This window comes from Cyprinus carpio, chromosome A9 (assembly GCF_018340385.1).
Source record: "Cyprinus carpio isolate SPL01 chromosome A9, ASM1834038v1, whole genome shotgun sequence".
Taxonomy (NCBI): domain Eukaryota; kingdom Metazoa; phylum Chordata; class Actinopteri; order Cypriniformes; family Cyprinidae; genus Cyprinus; species Cyprinus carpio.
In genome coordinates, this window is record NC_056580.1 from 6818386 (window position 1) to 6838213 (window position 19828).

Genomic DNA, 19828 nt, shown 5'->3' on the forward strand with positions numbered 1-19828 from the left:
GCTACTGTGTGTGTGTGTGTATATATATATTTTTTTTTTTTTTCCATCATCTTTTTCCTATACAGGGCAGCTATCAACAAGATGTAAACGCACCCTGTGACAACATTGTTCCCTGTTGAAACAAACAAACAAACAAAAAAAACAGCATATGCTGGTTAGGTATGTTTTGAAACTGGGATGCTGGTCCTTTGCTGGTTTAAGATGGTCCTTTGCTGGTCATGTGCTGGTCTTAGTCCCATTAGGTCTTAAACCAGTTCAAACCAGCATCCCAGCTTCAAAACATACCTAACCAGCATATGCTGTTTTTTTTTTTTTTTTCAACAGGGTTGTCAACATAGTCCACAGATTTGTTCTGTTTTTACAAAACAGCTAGTCTGAAAGAGGAGCCAGATATTTCCACAGACAGAAAAGAACAACCAAACACATCTAAACTGACATGCACACACACACACACACACACACACACACACACACACACACACACACACACACTGTTGCTCACCTCTGTTTGGGGACTAGAGGTCCAGGTGCAGCAGAATACATTGTGTTTACTATTCACGTGTTTTACTTTACACCGGTATAATTTAATTCCACAATATGTGTTTTATTTCAGACACTGAAAGCTAGGTTATAAAATTACAACAAGGAATGTATCTCATGTGCGCTGATCCAACTATATTTAGCTGTCAGCTGTGACAGTGAGAAAAGAATCTTTGTTGTGTGGAAGAAGACAAATTGTCAAAAGTACGAACACCAGATATGTGTAACGTTCACGGCTACTGGGTGAAATAGTGGTTTACTGATAATTTGAATACAGTTAAGTATAAAAAATAGAAATTCATTGAAGACTATATTTAATATTTAGCTATATTTGATATTATAGTTGTAAATAGTACAATTTATGATATTATGTGTATTTAATGTGGAATTGTGTTGTTATATGCAGTAATATAAAGTTCTGCATGTGATTTTTTTTTTAATATGGACTATATACAGTGTGAGGATATCACATACAGACAGAACTCGTAAAGACAAGTCACCAAATGTCTGACACATCATCTTGTCATTTATTACATCAAATTGTTGATTTATGAGTGTCTCTAGAAAGGGCTGACACATCTCTTTGTCATCGCCAAACCTTTGCACTTGAATGTGAAAATGGAGTGACCCCAGTGAGTGATCGTAGTGTAACACATTATGAGGAAATGGGGCACGACAGTCCCAAAATGGGCGTGTGCCCTGATGTCCAGACCTAGCAGACAGGCTGTGCCCATCCATACAAATTTCAGAGGGAGAGAGCCAGCGAGAGCTGATTGCAATGTAAGCGTCTGGTGCTGTCAGCAGCTTTAAATCACACAGGCACTCCACAACAAAAAACACAGAGAGCTATTGTGCTCCCGAACAATAATGGTCAATTTACACACCGGAGTCTACTTTCATTTTGTAAACACTTATTAAAATTAGTATCTTTGGTGATATAGGAATAAATAGAGAACCTCTCTATGAGAATTGCCATTGTTCTGTGCAATTTAACCCCGAAATGAAAGCTTATCCCTCCGGAGAATGCCAGTGTTAGGAAGAGGGGGCCGAGGTTTACTTTAACAAGGCTGCCGATCGTTTTAATCTGACCTCAACAGTTTGTGTGGCACATTTTTACTGAGATTGTTTTTTAAAGTCCGACGCAATGTAATACAGGCCTTGCAGAGAGTTTGTTACTGAATGATAGGGCAGTTATGAACTATACTGGAGCTGACAGCAAACTGTTTAGATACTGTACGCATTTAATGAAGGGTGAAAGGGCAGATTAAAATGAGGTCTTTAAAAAAACTAAATCATGTTTGATTTGAACTTGGTCATATTCAGTAATATTATTGATTTGACTGTACTGGCACTATCAAATGAGAACAAAATTGGAACTGAATTGAGCTGGATATTGACACTATTGTCTTCTGTTGAGCTGCCTTTGAAGGTTTTTCATAATTAAGGAACTTAACAAGATTCACACAGGTGTCAAACTGAATTGAATCAACGCTGAACAAAATTGAACTGAATAATGACACTATGGTCTTCTACAGAGCTGCTTTGTCACTGAAATAGTTTCATAATTGATGAACTTTGCAACATTTCACTCTTGATCTAAATTGAGCTGAATAATGGCACTGTTCCCTCTGTAGAGCTGCTTTACAGCTAAAGTAATTTCATTTCAGTTTCGTAACACTTTTATTTTCCTGTTAATTTCTTTGAAGCTGTTTTAAAACAATGTGTGTTAAATAAAGCACCATAAATGTGACTTGACTTGTTTTGATTGCAAAACAACGTATGGAGCACCTGAAGAGTCAGCTTATAACACTGCTGCATTATGAGGAAAGCTTAGCTGACTTTACAGTATTTAACAGAGCATCATGATAAGGGCATCCGTTTCTCATCTGCGAATTCATCATAAGTGTTTGACCTGGACCTCCTTCTTGTCTCTGTGAGGAAATGCAACTGTTTTAAAGTAGTTTCACATATTTCTTAAATAACTTTAAAGACAAAGCATATTCATACACACAAAACCACTGACATAAATCCCTAACAGTATGCTATTCACTTGTTTGAGGCCCAGGAAACTGTGTCTAAAGAAATCTCAAACAACGGGCCTTTTAAAGTGGAAGCAAAACAAGCAAATAAAGCTGTTATCCATAAAATCGAACCTCTAACTAACTTCTTAATTGCATGGGAAGTTACTGATAAATGTGCACATACTAAAGCAGGTTTTACAAGTTTACTAACTTGAGCCGGTTTCTTCATAGGACACGTGAATAGGCAAGGTAAGTGATTAGAGGCATTAAATGACATTATCCGTTTTAGCTTGAAAACTGGATAAATTCCTCTCTTGAACTCTGTGAGGCCTTCTGGGTAACATGGCAGGATATTCAAACCTCATTCTGTCATGTGTTTTTTTTTTTATTTTTTTATTATTATTATTTATTCACATTGTTTCATTCACAATTTGCAATGATGTTAAAATGTTGAGTCTGAAACTTTCATTCGAATAATAAACGAATGCAGCGCATTCCTGAATCCTCTCCCTCATGAAATGATGTCCTTGACAGTGACAGCAAGGACGGCGCTCCCTTCATTTCAGCACTTTGTAATATTATGTGAATAATCTTTGCAAAGCTTGTTCAGAAAAGGTTTGAATTCACATGAAATATGAACATGTGGTGAAGGAAAAGCATTTTGGCCTATGAAAGATGTACTTTGTGTAAACCATCTGAATCAAACGTGAACTGGATAGATTTTACAGCCTCTTAGGCCATCAGATAAAATAACTATAACGCTGGATGAGGCTTTCAGCTTTTCTTCAGTTTATTTCTGTTTTATCTAATTATTATTAGTATAAATAAACATCAGGTAAAAATATCAGGTAATACAAATGTAGTCACTATTAACACTTATTACTAACCTAATTACTTGCAGTTTGAATGGTCTTGTAAATGGAAAAATTCAGTTTGCTGTGTACATCTCAGGTCTTTGGAAACAGGCCCTGGATTTATTTGAGGACTATGGAAACAAAACAGCTGCATCTAGTGGCGGCTTCATGAGATTTTCTTTCGCATACTTGAAATCATAACAGTTTGGATTTAACTTTAACCATTCAGGAAAGTGTAGATTTCTGCTGAATTAATTATATGTAGCATAAGTATAATCCTTTGTCAACGAGGATGAATATCAGAATGTTGATTTGTGATTTTGTAAATATCAAAAAGACAAATTGCTTGCTTGAAAAAAAAAAAGAGTCAAAATATATAAATTTTAAAATTTTAGGATATTTATATAAGCTTTACATCCTTATGTAGCCTATAGTCATACCTTCCTATGGATGCAATGTAAAGTAAGTCTAATTTCTTCACATGGCCACTAGATGGGGATAAATAGATATAAAAGTCTCGCAGGTGACCATGCAGATTCATGAGCTAGTGTTCATGTTGCCTTCACCAAGCACATGTTTACTGTAGTTCAGTAAAAGCTTTTTTGTTCTTAACACAAAGCCCTTCAGTCATGTCAGACAAAGGCCAAGACGTCGATTTAACCACTAAGCATTGGTGCTGATCATTTGAACAACGTCTGGAAACTAAACTATGGCGCTTAACTAACTCTTTCTACAGTTTTTTTTTCCTTCAATATTTTGCTACAAAAGTAGTCTACTGAAGTTATTTGGAAATCTGCAGTGTGTCCTGTTGTTGTTAAAACCTGTCCCAATACGAAGTTAGTAGTCAGTAAAAGTGAGATTAAAGTCAAACATGGACATCAGTTAAAATTGTGTTAATCAAATATAATAGTTCAAAAACTATTTTTTTATATCATTCCCAATTTACTTCCATTTGATTTTACACAATTCAACATAAAAAGGTAAATTAACAGAAAACATTCTAATTAAAAACCTTCTATTTGTACATCAGTGATTTCACCACTGTAGCTCGTCTAATTGTTTAAATGAATGCTGGTACAAATCACTCTGATCTTCTTTATCTCAAATTTGAAGTCATTTTGAAGATGAGGTGTGATAGTGATCAGATTTACAGTGAAGGATGGACCCAAGCTGTATCCAAGGACCAGAATCATTTTAAAAACATCACAACACCTCCAATTCAACCACACTTGGAATAGTAAGTAGCCAGCTAGCAACAACCCAGAAAACCATAGCAACATGCTAAGAACTACCTTAGCAACTGCACAGCAGTGCCATGGCAACCTCACAGTATATGTATCATCAAGTTTACACTCACATTTGCTTCAGAAAATGTAAACATATAGTTGAATTATGGAATTAATCAGTTATACTCAGACCATCATGAGCAGTTTACTGTTTTAGGAAACTGACAAATAGCTAAATTTAGCCTTCATCACTTTTCCTAAATTCCCAAATATCTTTCTCAGCAGTGGGCAAAAGCATCCGGGCGAGGAGAAGTAGTCAAACTTAAAATCAGGAAGTATGGTGCATTTTTAAACCCCATTCGAAATGGACATTTTGTCTGAAATGTGTACACTCATGCATTTTAATCTCTCTTCTAGAGCTGAAGGGAAGACGGGGGTAAGTTTTACTAATGTTTTTAAAGACATGCACTGTTTGCTCCTCATCTTTTTATTAATCTGACCCTGGGCTGTGGAGAGGGTACTATGATGGAGAGGGACCCTGGGCTGTGGAGAGGCGAAGCTGACGTGTGATGCTAGAGGTCAGTGCGCTGATTTCACCGTATCATTTAGCACACACATCACACAAAATCAAAAAACAGCCTTGTTAATTGTTAAATATAATTTCAAAAATAACACACATCACGACAAATAAATTTCCCATCAATCACACACAACTAACTCTCTAGGTGTTGATACCAGCACAGTCTTAATTTTCCCAGCAATTTTGTGGAAATATTACTGCTGTGCTGTAATTAAGTTTATTGTATATATTGGCGTTGCACTTTCTCCTTGTTCTCTAGGTGTTGATACCAGCAAAGTATACCATTCAAAAGTTTATGAAAGAAATGAATGCTTTTATTCAGCAAGGACACATCCAATTGTTTAAAAGTGACAAAAAAAAGCATTTTATTGTTCATTTTGGGCAGACAAATTGCTTGATTCTGTAATCATTGTACATTGTGTAAACTTGTGGTCATTAAGGGTCGCCCTCTTTACCTTTGCAAAACGAAAGATATAGATTTTTAATTCAGATTGAAGGTCACTGCTTTACAGTGAAGCTTATATTCACAGCATAATCACTGCAGCCTTACTGAAAATCACACAAGCCTAAGTGTGGAATTGCAATCATTGTGTTGTGCGCTTTTGTTCACTTATGATTTTTTTTTTCCAGTTGTCTGTTTAGCGTTCACAAGCCCCAGGTATTGATTAAGTGGTTGCTAAGCAACAGGTTGGCCACAGAAGTTGTCCATGTATAGAGCCTCTACTTGTTACAGTTAAAAGCTTTTTCTGGGGGTGGAAGGGTAACAGTGTCTTTTTCTCAGTAAGTTATGAATTGAAATGGTTCAGGGTATGAAACGCTCTCTATTGGCTAATGCAAAGCATAAATGCTCTTCTTTAGTAATAGTTTCTTTTTTAGTATTGAAGAGGACATCTATTTGAGGGATGGGGGTCACACATCAGTGTGCAGGCAGGTATCAGAAAGATCAGGGCTTTGAATTCTCTGTCATGAAGGCCAAAACAAGACCTCCGCAACGAGGGTGTGCGTGCTTAGGGATTGCTTTGAGCTGCACATCTATTTGTTTTAATGACCTATAGTGACCTTAGGTGTAATGCATGTGATTCAGACCGGACACGTGTCCTTGGCTCAATCATTTAAGATGCACATACTTGGGTGTATCACGCTTAGGTGAAACAGGAGATGTTTTATATTATTAAATAACCCCTCATTTTGAGAGAAAGACTTCTGTAAAAGCTTTTCAGAGAATTTTGTGTGTTCTTTTGTGAGCGATCGGTCTGTCAGAAAGCAGCAGCGTTTAAGGACCAGGTGCTGCCATGTGTGGAGGAGCTGCTGAGACTTTGATAAGCTGTCAAGGTTGAATATTGTTTCCTACTTATTAAGTTCTTTGCAACAATAGGTTGAAGAGGCAGCTTGACTTGATTGACGTGGCCGCTTAAAACCTGTTGCCAGGTTAAAGTTGGACTTGAAGAGTCGGACACTTGTGCACACGTGTGCTACTCTTGTGAAAGTCGTGAAAGGCACTTTCTGTGCACACGGTTGTGCACATTTCCATCTGCGATTTGAAATAGAAATGCCACTATTCAGCTCACACAAAAGAGTCATGTGACAGTGGTAATCAACGCTGGATGTTGGGGGTTGAGAAGGTAGTTATTTCCAGGCATGTACACATACTGTAAGCATGTTTAGTGCATTTGGCTGGCATTTATTGTGACAGATGTTTTATTTTAAAACCGCAGTTTCTTAATCTGAATATTTGGTTTGGTTTAATAAATGCTTTTGAATATCAGTAGTCAGCATGAAGATATGCAAGCTTTGTTTCTTGCATTTTTCTCCTTCCAACTCTTAAACAAACTTTGCTTTGATTTGTTCAAGTCGTGCCTTTCTTTTACAGATGGCCTTGACTATTGCCCATTTCACTTTGTTCTATCATGGCGGTGTGCCTCTATTGTCTATTCAAACTCACGCTTTGAAAAGTACATTAGCAGGAAATGTTATTCTTCGCTCTCGCTCCGTTCTCTTTCCGTGTGGCTGAGAAATTGGTCTCTTAAGGGCATACGTGTCCTTGAAGTCACATGTTTGCCTGACCATTAATTTTGATCAAATTGAGAGAGAGCCATTAGTCATGCCTCCTTAGGGAGCACATGATGAGAATCTTTGGCTTCTTTTTTGTTATGTAGGAGTCTCATTTGCCTGGCAACAATTGGATGTGAGACTAATCCATGAATATTTCAGCTGTTAATGGGTTTCTTCCATTTGAAATAAATGCTCCCGCTTACCAGCACCCTCCCGCAGGTCTCCAGTCCCCTGCTGGCAGCGGTTTAGAAACACATCAGCTGGTGAGGACGGCTAATAAGCCCTGCCGTGTCTCATCAAATATGAATGACTGATATCTGCAATTAAAAAGGACCCTGTTTTGATGTCCACATGACAAAATCATGGAGATTGAGGGTGTTTCATTTTTTCCCGTGTCAGAAATGTGCTTTAGACTCATTTTAGTGGGAGATTGCATGACAGAATATATGGAAACAGATGGATATAATCTGTTTGTGTCGAGATGTCAGCTAATCCAAAGTGAGTGTAACCATATGTCTGCCTTTGCCTTTCTTTGAAACAGCCGACTGAGACTGTAATTGAATTTAGCTGCATGTCGAGCAGAGCTGTTTGTTAGAATTACTCAGCGCTCTTGACTGCGCTCTGAATGTTTTGTTGCAAAATTCACAGGGTTATTGATATTTGATATTTTCCCACGGTAACTGAGCTCCTGGCTCTGACTAATGTTACTGGACTTTAAATACATTTTTTAGGTTGAAAACAATTTTTTTTTGTCACTGAGCTACATGAGTGTGCCTAGTTTTCTGGAAATACAGAAGAATTCATCGGATGTTGTTTATGAATCAGTGCACACATGCTAGAATATCTGTAGTAGATGTTTGTATGCCACATGCTCTAAAAATGAACAAACCCATTCGAATTTGGATCAATGCTGGAGGAAATTTAATTTTAGGTCACATTTTGCTGCATAATATTGCAAACTTACAATTTAGGACAGAGTATCTCTCTTACAAGCCGACTCCACAGCAAATAAGAAAAAAATAAATGTAGCTCTATTTATACAGCCCACTGTAATTCGCCTGCGTACATTTCACAGTTCACAGACAAAACCAAATGCAGCGTTTGTCAGTGTAGATCGTCACCTAAAAGATAAACCACAGTGTCATTTATAAACATTTCAACAGTATTTTGAACAAATTATAATGTGGCTTTATTGTGCAAAACATTTATAGACCAAAAATTACAACCTGTTGTTTACTACATGTGTTCACATTACCAGAAATCACAAAACCTGTTTACAAATGTAATGATCATTGCACTCAGCCTTTAGATTCCACAGTACTCTGCAATTCAGATTAACTATAACAAACACATCAACCACATAAAAAACAACTCTCTTACTGTAAAAACATCTTTAAACAGACTATGAACACAAACCAAACAAAACCCCACAGCACAGTACACAGCATCTCTCTCTTGTTTCTCAAGGCTGTCACATGAGTGTGTCACATAGAAGCGGTTAGCGTAGAGTATTCCAGAACAGGCTTTCGGTTGAGGACGCTGGTGTTTGTTGACGCAAGATGGTTTTCGACAGGTCATGTGGTGACAGTTCTGCTCGGGTCACTTGACAAAATGCAGAGCCTCGCACTGAACCACTGATCCACGGCTGCTGTCTAGGCTGGTGAGCAGGCGAAAGCCTCTTTTGAGAGCAAGCATCACCGCCTCCAGCTTCAGACACTCTAGTGTACACAAAAACGTGCTGTCCTGCTTCAGCACAAGCCGAGAGCCCTGCTCCGACTTGATGAAATGCCGGAACTGGATGATGTTGGACGACACCTCGAACTCTTCCGGAAAGCCATCCAAGCGGCTCTTGGAGATCTGCACCAGGCGGTTCTTCACCTTCTCGATGAAGGTGCTGTCGCTGCAGTAGACCCTCAGACCCTGCGAGCGCTCGTGGCTGTCTGTCACCTCCAGGAAGGCGGGCTCGCGCTGCGTGGCCTGCTGCTGCTCCCAGTCCTGCAGGGCTTGGGCCAGCTCACTCAGCCGGTAGAAGTTGGCCTCGCGTCGGAGCAGCCCGGCTTCCTTGAAGTCCAGCTCGCCCATGCGCAAGAAGTTTAGCGCCACAAAAAACATGCCGAAAGATGGGCCCGTCACGGTCGATGAAGGTGTTGCCCATGGAGTCCACATGCACCACGGGCTTCTTCCCCATGACTATCTCTTCCAGCAGAGAGCCGGGATGCTTGGCCAGGGTATGGCGCTGCGCGGCGTACAGGTAGCCCCCCACGTTGATGGTGATGGTGCCGGAGGAAGGTTTCTTAAAGCTCTTGCTGGGCTGCAGCAAGTCCGGATTGATCTGTCTCAGTTCACTCTCCAGTTCCATTCCATGCCGTGCCTCACACCCAGCCTGGCGGAGTGTGTGGGGAGCGCGCGCGTGATCGGGCGGGCGGACAAATAGGAGCGCAGCTGAGCGGCGCTGGCATGGAGTGCGGGAGCAGTGTGCGCTGCCAACGGTGTCTGAGCCTTTCACAGCCACGCAAATGCACACATATATGTGTGCGAGCATGCACTCGCAGTGGGAGGAGGGGTGTTAAGGGTGGGCTCTACGCTGCCCTCTGATGAAAGGACCCCTCGGTTGGGTGGCAGCACGTGAACAATCACCTTTCCGCTTCAGCAGCTCTTTGGCTCTGGCTCGGCAATTAGCGTCGCTGCCCTCTGATGAAAGGACCCCTCGGTTGGGTGGCAGCACGTGAACTCACCAAGAGGGCCAAATCACAGGGATCTCACATAATGAACTCCCTCCAATGAGAGCGAGATGTTAATGCTGTTGCATCTATAGTGTTAAATCGTAGCTTTGGAAAGCCGTCTGTGATAAGCCGACAACTGGCAGCTTTATCGCCAAACGAGAGCTGTATCGAGTACAGTGTAGGTGTAGTTATGTAAATTATTTGCTAGTCTTCATATCAAAAGAGATGAATGCATTGAAGCCTTCTCGCTCTCTTTGAGAGGCTTTGAGGTACTCGCCATGACCCAGTTATCGGCGGAGCCTTTGATAAGGAAGCCTATGACTTCACTTGAAGTCATGGGGACTGAGACGGTAATTGGCCCCAAGCCGTCTTTAAGGGTGTTATACATGCAACCAAGATGAACAGTGCTGTGTCACCATATAAACCACCCAGGGATGAAAACCCAGAATCGACATTCCTAATATAATCCTTGGTAAACTTGGGCTGTTGGTAACAAAGGGTCTGAGCCTTCATCTGTCACAAAGAAGACATGCCTTTAAACAGCAGTAGAATCGCTATGACATTTTTCTCAGTGATGTCACTAACCGATGGCAGCCTGTCAATCATTCTTGAATGAGAGCACCTCTATGGTAGCCCCAGGACAGGGGTGATGGACCCTTCAAGGATACATTTTGTTGAGTGTACGTCAGCAGCAGCTGAGACGGGGTGGAGGCTAATCCACTGTCTGAGTGCTGGGGTTGATTTGACTTTACATATTCATCAGATGGATTAAATTGGATGTTTTCACACATCTCACTTTATCACGGAATAAATATATTTAAAAATCACATCATTTACATTTTGCAAGCAAAATTGTCATTGCTTCTGTTATACATTCAGTGACAGATGGTATTTTGATTTATTGAATCACTTGAGTTTTACTTGCTATGGATGAGTTTTGAACAACGGCACAGTCTAAGGGTCATGTCAAATTGTTCCAGCTAACTAGATCTCAAGATTAATAAATGTCACATAAGTTAATTTTTTTAATGAAAACATTATAAAATTGTATTAAATTATAAAAATTAACAAATATAAAAATTGACAGATATTACCATAACTCTCCAGGTGATTGATTGCATTAAGAATTGCAAACATTTTTGTATTACAATTTTTCTGAAATGATTATGTTTGAATATGCAAATGAGGTATTATCTAATTAAATATGCAATCATTTATATATATTTCAAGAACAGAAATCTGAACATTGGATAAAGCCAGGTTCAAAATGGTTTCCTTTTTTTGACATATTAGAGTCAAAGGATTTTTACAGAGGGGATTTTGGTCTCTTTTTATCATCCCATAAAATACTGTCAACAGCCAGAAAACAATTTCACCACATTTTTAGGAATAAAATAATGCATACAATCAGGCAAGTTATATATGGAAAAAACTCCCCTGAAAAAAGCAGAATATATAGTAGATAGAAATAAAATTTGTTACGTTTGGTGCTATGATATGGAGCCATTAAAGAAATGATTTGCATTTGAAATAGACAAATGTTTATTTTGGATGTTTTGCTCCACTGGTAGTCTAAAGAAGACATGTTATGGAAGCAAAAAGGTCCAATTTCTATTTTCAGTTTACAATTTCATGTTTTTGCCTTTTAAAAAATTAGCATTGCATAATTCATATTTAGAAGCTAAGCCTTCCCCACGTTTGTCTGTGCAACTTGGCGCCACTTTCCTCATGACTTTTTTTAAACTGTGCCGCCCATGCACATAGCCATCTGATTACAGATGCAGTGTCAGTTCATTATGGTCATATATGACTGATTATAGTTGTTATAGACGATGACTCGGTCATGGTTTAATCATCATGTGATTACTGGGTTTATTCATCTGCATTTGAATTGCAAACAGGGTTTAACTATGCCAGAGAAAATAGTGGGTGGCTGACCTGCTTTTTCTCATCTATGTTTTTTGTTTTAATTAGCGCACTTGTTTGTTCAATTTAAAGACGCCTAAATTGATTTTAGTCCATCAGTGGTGGACTGGCACAAGCAGGCGAATGTAGATCAGAGCACATGGATGGGAGATATTAGTGAAACTGTGCAGAAGAATATGACAACACAATGAACGAAGGCAAAGTGGAGCAAATGCTGTGCTTTGTGGCCAGATTCATAATCAGTTATGCATATTCATGCAACTACATTAGCCAAAAAACTATTTGGACACTTAAGTCATGCATTATAAAACAGAATAGCAAACTGAGTGGCAATTATTTTAACGGATAATAGCTCAAGCACACTTTTCGTCATAACAATTTATGAAAAACTGGCTTTAAATTATAGATATACCATATGACATACATGTAAAGAAAAAAAAAAAAAAATAATAATTCGATACTATCAAGAATTTATTCTCACAATTGATCGTGCTTTGTTAATTTGTTCTCTTACTAGGTAAATAATGACCACTTTGGACTAATTCGATCCTTCACAAAACATAAATAAAACGTGCAAACAATAAAACAAAACAAAAACAAAATAACAAATTAATACAATTTAACTAAAATCAATATAACAACCACAATTTTAAACATATTTTCAATATTTTTAGCATCAGTTTAAACAGTGTGTTATGTCGAACATAATACTGTTTAAACTGAAGCTAAAAATACTGTGTGAAACCGGTTTTCAAATTTTAGCATGTTCATAATTGATATGATGTACTACCCTGTGGTTACTTCGTGTGAACTTGAATTCACCACTGAATTTTCATACAGTATGTCCACTTAAAGCCAATTGCAAACTGCATTTTTTGCACCCTTGAAGGAAACCACAGGAAATGGATGAAAGAAATTGAGCAAATGAATCTCTTCAAGAATGGATGAATGACAAATTTAAGTATTTAATTATTTATTTGATAAGTTAACTTGGAATCGAAACCACTGTGAAATATTCCTTTCACATTTATACACATCGTATGTTTTTTTTTCTCCCACAGTCTTAACAGCTGAATTTTCTTAAGTATGAATTTAGCTTTTATGTTGTTGTCATGGAAACAAAAAATAAAGTGGCAGTTACGTATGGCTTTTTAAATGGCCACATATGAAACAATAATGCCCTGCACCCTTAAGAGCATTTGCTTCAAATCATCTGCCCTCACAGAAAGAATGCACACTTCTAAATGATATCAGCCCTAAGAATCGCCTTGAGACCAGATGAGAAGCTTTTATAACTAATGCAATTAAATTCATGCATTTTTAATTGCGACTTAAGTGTCTAAATACATTTGAGGCTGCCATACTGTACATGCTACTGTTTGTGAGATTGGCAAATGCAAGAAAAAAAAGTACATTTGCTTGATGTTTGCTATATTTGCATACACTAAATATCAAGTTGCAAGGTATTTCAATCAAAACAGATGTGGAAATGGAGCCGGCGGAGTTAGAGCAGAGAGAAATTGTGCCACAGACGTGATTTAAAAAGCCTTTGATGCATATGATTAAGAGTCTTATTGTTATTTTACTGTCATGTATTGTCCAAAATATCTCTCTCTACTCCCTCAGAGTCCTTTAAAACGATTACAACTGTTTTTGTGCTCTGGCAAATCTTCTCAGTGTTATGGCACTTCACAAATTTCAGTGCAGAATAAGGTTGGTACTCCGTCAGCTAATGAAAAATCTTAATTGAAATGCATAAATTAAAGTGTCATAAAATGCAGCGTTTGGACCATGTGCACTAGACGCATTTCGAAATGATCAAAATCAACAGGCGCCGGGTTAAACGCTGCATTTAAGAGACCTTGAGGTGCTGAAAAGGCTTCTTTCTCTGCTGTTGTGCGCTGATGAAGAGACTGTGGGGACTGAAGCTCTGCCTGCAGGTGGGTGTGTGAGTGGAGGTAGAGAGGCTGTGTCCTGCTGAGGGCCGGGGATGTTATTGCTCTCGTCTCTGAGGAAGTCAAACTGGTGGGATCTTGTGAGGAGGTGGAAGGCCGACCCCCGTAACCTCGCTTTAATCTCAGCATCGGATCTGCTGCCCACCATCGGTTTGAGCAACTCGCGCCACCCCCAAACACAGTCCTGCTCCATTCAGAGCCAGCATTAATGCATCTCCGGCTGATTTAAATATGAATCCTGTGTGGAAATACTTATGTAACGTTACCGGTCTTGTAAGATGCGCGAGTCACATGACGCTCGGGGAGGAGATGCGAACCTCACGGTCTCGGTTTGCCCTGACCCCTCTTCATAGCCTCCGGGTAATTGCGAGGAAAATGGATGCTTTGTTGAAGTTGTGAAACACAAGTGGGCGTTTTTATGGAGTTACTCCAACAAGTGCTCTAACACTCATCTGGCAATAATTGCCAATAATTGTGCGCATTAGTGCTGTTCTGATGGATTTTGTGAGTGAAATATTTCTGCCCTTTTAAAAACCATAACCAACCATAACCACAAGGTATTACAGGCACCGCTGTACAATTAATACAATCAACAGAAGCAAGCTAAACCATTAAGCTGACTTCACGGTGCACCATCATATGAGAGCGGTACAACACAATGCCGTTCCGCAGGAGGGAGGCTCTTTGGGGTTTGATTAAAATCATCACTCATGGCAGGTTGACCATGTCGTTTTTCATACAAGAGTCAAATACTTCAGAATAGTGCCATAAAAACCAACTGGTTGAATCACAATATTTCAATTGTCACCTTGTAAGAGGGGTTTCGTGCCAACGCTTTATTAGAGAGTGCTTGCTGTTGAAGTATGTTAATGTTTTAGGACAATACGAAGCCATTAGTTGTGCTCGCAAAATTCAGATATTTTTAATTAGGTTTGCTTATCCTTTGTGTGAGTGAGTGTGTAATGCATGACACATAGTGTATGTTAAAGACTGCGCAATGTTAAAGGAATAGTTCACCTAAAAAATTTAATTTGCTGGAAATTCACTCATCAGCAGGTCATCCAAAATGCACTGTAGATGAGTTTGTTTGTTCATCAGAACAGATTTGGAGAAATGTAGCATTACATCACTTGCTCACCAGTGGATCATCTGCAGTGAATGGGTGCCATCAGAATGAGAGTCTAAACAGCTGATAAAAACATCACAATAATCCACAAGTAATCCACACCACTCCAGTCCATCAGTTAATGTCTTGTGAAGTGAAAAGCTGTGTGTTTGTAAGAAACAATTCCATCATTAAGGTATTTTAACTCTGAGCTGTTGCTTCTGGACAAAATATGAGTCTATTCCTCCAGATAAAAATCCAACAAAATATTTAAATCTCAAATCAGAATCTACCAACATGTTTGTTTACAACTGATTTCACTTGTAAAAGGTGCTTGATTTCTGCATATTTCTCTCCTGATTCAGACAAGATGACTTTTTCATTACAGCAATATTATGCATAGATTACTCATATTTTAGCCGTAAGCAATGGTTTGAATTTAAAAACGTCTTAATGATGGGTTTGCTTATTACATAACGTGCAACTTTTCACTTCAAAATATTACTGGACTGGAATGTTGTGGATTATTGTGATGTTTTTATCAGCTGTTTGGACTTTTATTCTGACGGCACCCATTCACTGCAGAGGATCCACTGGTGAGCAACTGATGTAATGCTACATTTCTCCAAATCTGTCCAAATTAAGTAAACACTAAAAAAAAATCAAAAAAAACCTTAGATAAACTGATTTTTAGAAAATTTTAAAAAAACAGTAAATCACATTAAAACAAATACATTTTTGAAGGCATGGTTGTGCATCGAGCTGAGAGCAGACCTGCAGTCAGTGAGAGCTACATGAAACTAAAAAATACATGGTCAAAGTTTGATCACAATATCTGCATGGTTGTGCAGCGAGCCGAGTGCAGACCTTCAAAGGCATGGTTGTGCATCGAGCTGAGAGCAGACCTGCAGTCAGTGAGAGCTACATGAAACTAAAAAATTAAGTCAAAGTCTGATCACAATACTTCAGTCTTATCAAATGCATCTAGAGATGTGTGTTTATTTATAGGCTACAGATTGAAGAATCCACCAAACCTCTTTGTTTTTTCCCAGAAGCTCGATAAAGCCATCACAACAAATTACAAACCTGTGTCCAACTACAGCCATAATGTAAGTGTGTGTGATATAATATTGTGAACGAACAAATAAATGCTCTGGTTTGCTCATGCTTCTGTTCAGGTAGAATATGAGAAGAGAAAGAAAGAGGAAGCCAAGTGTGCAAGAGCTGACAAGCAGAAGGTTCTGGAAGTGCTCTTCTCTGCCTTTGAGAAGCACCAGTACTACAACATCAGAGACCTGGTGGACATCACGAAGCAACCGCTGGTTAGTTCTTCAGCTCAAGGCAGTTGAAAGTGAAAACACTGTGCCATTATATAAACGAGAGCTTGTGCCTCCCCTCTTGTAAAAAAGTAGACTTTAGTATACTTTTAACTAGTATACTTTTAGGACTCAAGTACGTGTAATTTCATAATTACTGCCATTGTCTTTGAAATAAAGTGCATTGCCATGCTTTATGGTAAACTAAAATATACTTTAATTTATTTTGAAACTTTAATGTCTTGTTTTTCATTTATTTGGAATTACACATTTGAATGATGAGGTTAACGAAGATTTGAGGTTCATGGTACAAGTGCACTTTCAGTAGAATTAAGTTCACATCTTCACAAGAGTTCTGCTAATAGCAATTTTGAATCACGCACGAGAAAGATTAAACCAAGTAACAAGAAACTGCAAATACAGTATTCTGCATGCGGACTTGGTGTTGATTATATTATCATAGTTAAGTGAGCTCTTGATGATCCTATGAATAATTGCCACTTGACTGCTGCCTCTGTCTCCCTGAAGGATTGGAGAAATATAAATGTGACTTGAAGTTACATGAGTCATAACTGAAAAGAAACTAAACAGAACTGAGTAAGATAATTGTTACTTCCCACAGTGGTCTTGCCATTTAGTGGACAGATTATACTAAGTGAGGCTAAATAAAGAATTTAGCTCTTTTCACAAAGTTCTTAAGAGAGCCGTGGTTAAGAGTTGGATGTATGATTACATTTTGTCCCCAGGTCGATCTGCTCGTCCTCTAGATTTACCTGAAGGAGATTCTTTGGGAGATCGGCGTGTACAATTCCCGAGGGCCTCTTAAGAGCACCTGGGAGCTGAAGCCTGAATATCGCCACTATGAAGAAGAACAGTAGGAAAAAATGGAGTAATCCGGTTTACATAAGCCTGGGTTGGTTTTTCTTTCAAGCGACTGTTGTTTGTTTCTGTGCCAGATTTGTTTTGGTCTCTTGTTCTAGACCTTGTTCACTCCCAGGTGGAACGGATGTCAGTATAAAAGAAATGAGATAAACTTTTTTCTTGGGTTACATAACAAAGTGTTTCTCTAAGAGCATTATGAAATGAATACTGCAATTTGCATATGCCTCTTACATTCTTCTGAGTTAAGAGCACTTGTGTTTATGGTTACAGAAGCACATTAATGACATTAATGAAAACGCAGAGACCCTTTGGTCTTTCCATTAGTTTAATAGTTTCATAACTCTTGTCAGTAACAATTCAGAGGTTCTGCAAATTAACACATCTGTCCAAGATCACATGCAGGTCACACTTCACCACAACTGAAGAAAAACAATGTTTGCATTGCAAGATGAAGCCTTTTTTTTAGGACCAACAAGGATTTTTGGATTGTTCCACAATCACAATTTCTTCCAAAATTCAGTACTGTATTGTCTTTTAGTGCTTCTGTATTTAATATTATACTCTACAGTGTTTACTCATTACTGTAGTTTAAGAAATAAGAAATTCATTTTCTAAAAGCAGAATGTAATTTTTGTTCTGGACAGGTGCTGCCTGCCGTATCTGCAAAGAGGTTTAGTTTATTACAATTTTAAGTTTTTCTACTGTAATATATTTAAAAAAAGAAAAAAAAGAAAAGAAACCATATTCCTGTGATGTAAAGCTGCATTTTCAGCATTACTCCATTCTTCAGTGTCGCATGATCTCAGAAATCATTCTAATAGGTGATTTGCTCAAGAAATATTTCTTATTAATGTTAAAAACAGTTGTTCTGCTTAATATTTTTGCAATACAAGAAGAAACTGATTTTTATTTTTCAGGAATCCTTTGCTGAAAATTAAGTTCAGAAAAACCATTTACTCGAAATGGAAAACTTTTGTCTTCGTCACTTTTGATTAAATGTCTTGGTGTATGAAAGGGTTTATTATTATTATTATTTTAAAGAAAGTGACTCCAAACTTAACAGAAGCATATATATATTTGCAATTTTATAAATTTATTTGCTTACAATAATTAAACAATGAGCTGTAATTACTAAGATGCAGGCAATGTCATTTATAATAATTGTAATTATTTTTTTCATTACATTAAGCAAGCATTAAAAACTCAACTGCAGTTTGGATACCTTGTAGACTGTTTATTATGAAACAGGGAGAATTATTACAGTGGAGAGCATCAGACAATAACATTACCTAATATAACATATACTAAAATGGTACATTTACATTTGTGTTCATCTGGGCCTTCTCTACCCAGTGTGTGAAAGCCATGTGTGGTAGGTACTGTAGGTGTGAAAATTCTTATTCTATCACCACCTTCATAAATATATATTTTTTTCAGGCTTTGCAGCCCTCCACTGTTATTTTCATCGGCTCGGGCTGATCCACCACGCCATCTGGATTTATAGTTTTGCCTGTGAAAAAACTGGCAAGAGAAAAGGAGTCAAAAATAGAGCCCTCAGACCTTAAAGCACACAAACCAGCATAGAAAATATGTGCTCAGGTAATACATGCTATTATGTAGTTTCACAGGTCGTGACCTCAGCGATTTGTAGTCATCACTGCACATCTTTACTGCGTTAACGTCTTGACATTCACTTTAGTCCATGTTGCTAAACCATTTGCACTAAAGGTGCATTTAAGATGAAGCATACCTTACAATCCTTGGTGTTTGTTATTTTCTTGGCGTGCCATTCAAAGCTTCACTTCATCTTGGCTTTAATGCTGCAAACCTAAGAGAAAAAGCACAGAAATAAGCTCATTCACCAACTGGCATAATATCAGTTCTAATGCATATTCATGAGGCAGAAGGGCTCTTGACATAGTGAGCACTCGTATGTTAATGCAGTACCTGACGGACAGGTAACCGCCGCCTCCTGCATGTTAAATGCATTTTCATTTAATGGGCACCTTTCCTCTGCTCTCAGCTGATGCACAGACCCCAGGAAAGAGGGGAGTGTCAATCAGTCACTTCATTACTCCAGTCAATCAATCAGTTGTTTCCCATAACCTAGTTTAAAATGAATGTTATAAGGGTCAGTGAAGCAACACTTTCTTTGTCAGGATCAGTTAAGTTAGATACATTAATTCATAAAAAAGGACTTTGATAAACCTATCAGGGTTGTTTTCAGATGACAAAACTATATAAAAAAAAAAATTCTTTATACATGATGCATGTCAAGGTCTTTAGGTTTATAATTGGTTTCTACTTTTCCTTCATAATCTTTAGAAATCATTCTAATATGCCCCTTTTTTGTGAAAACCATAAAAAGTCTTTTATTTAAATGTTAAAAAATAATTGAAAATGAATTTAACTGATTAAGTGACCATAATCACTTTTTTTTATAAAAGCTGTTTTTTTTAACTTTCCATACAAAGAATGCTAAAAAAATGTATCTTGATTTCCAAGCAGCAAAAACTTTTTCAAATGGATAATCATTACTGCTAATGAAGCACCGATTATAATAATAAACAACTTCTGTATGCGTCTAGGCTATGTGAAGTGTGTATGCTTGCATTTTCAGTCATTTTAATTTCTACTTGTCACGTGTT

At 38.0% G+C, this 19828-nt stretch overlaps 2 pseudogenes; one reads left to right on the top strand and one right to left on the bottom strand.

The window, feature by feature from the left end:
* Positions 1 to 8646: 8646 nt before the first annotated feature.
* Positions 8647 to 9800, bottom strand: LOC109075828 (annotated as a pseudogene).
* Positions 9801 to 14535: 4735 nt separating this feature from the next.
* On the top strand, positions 14536 to 17955 carry LOC109089380 (annotated as a pseudogene).
* Positions 17956 to 19828: the final 1873 nt, after the last annotated feature.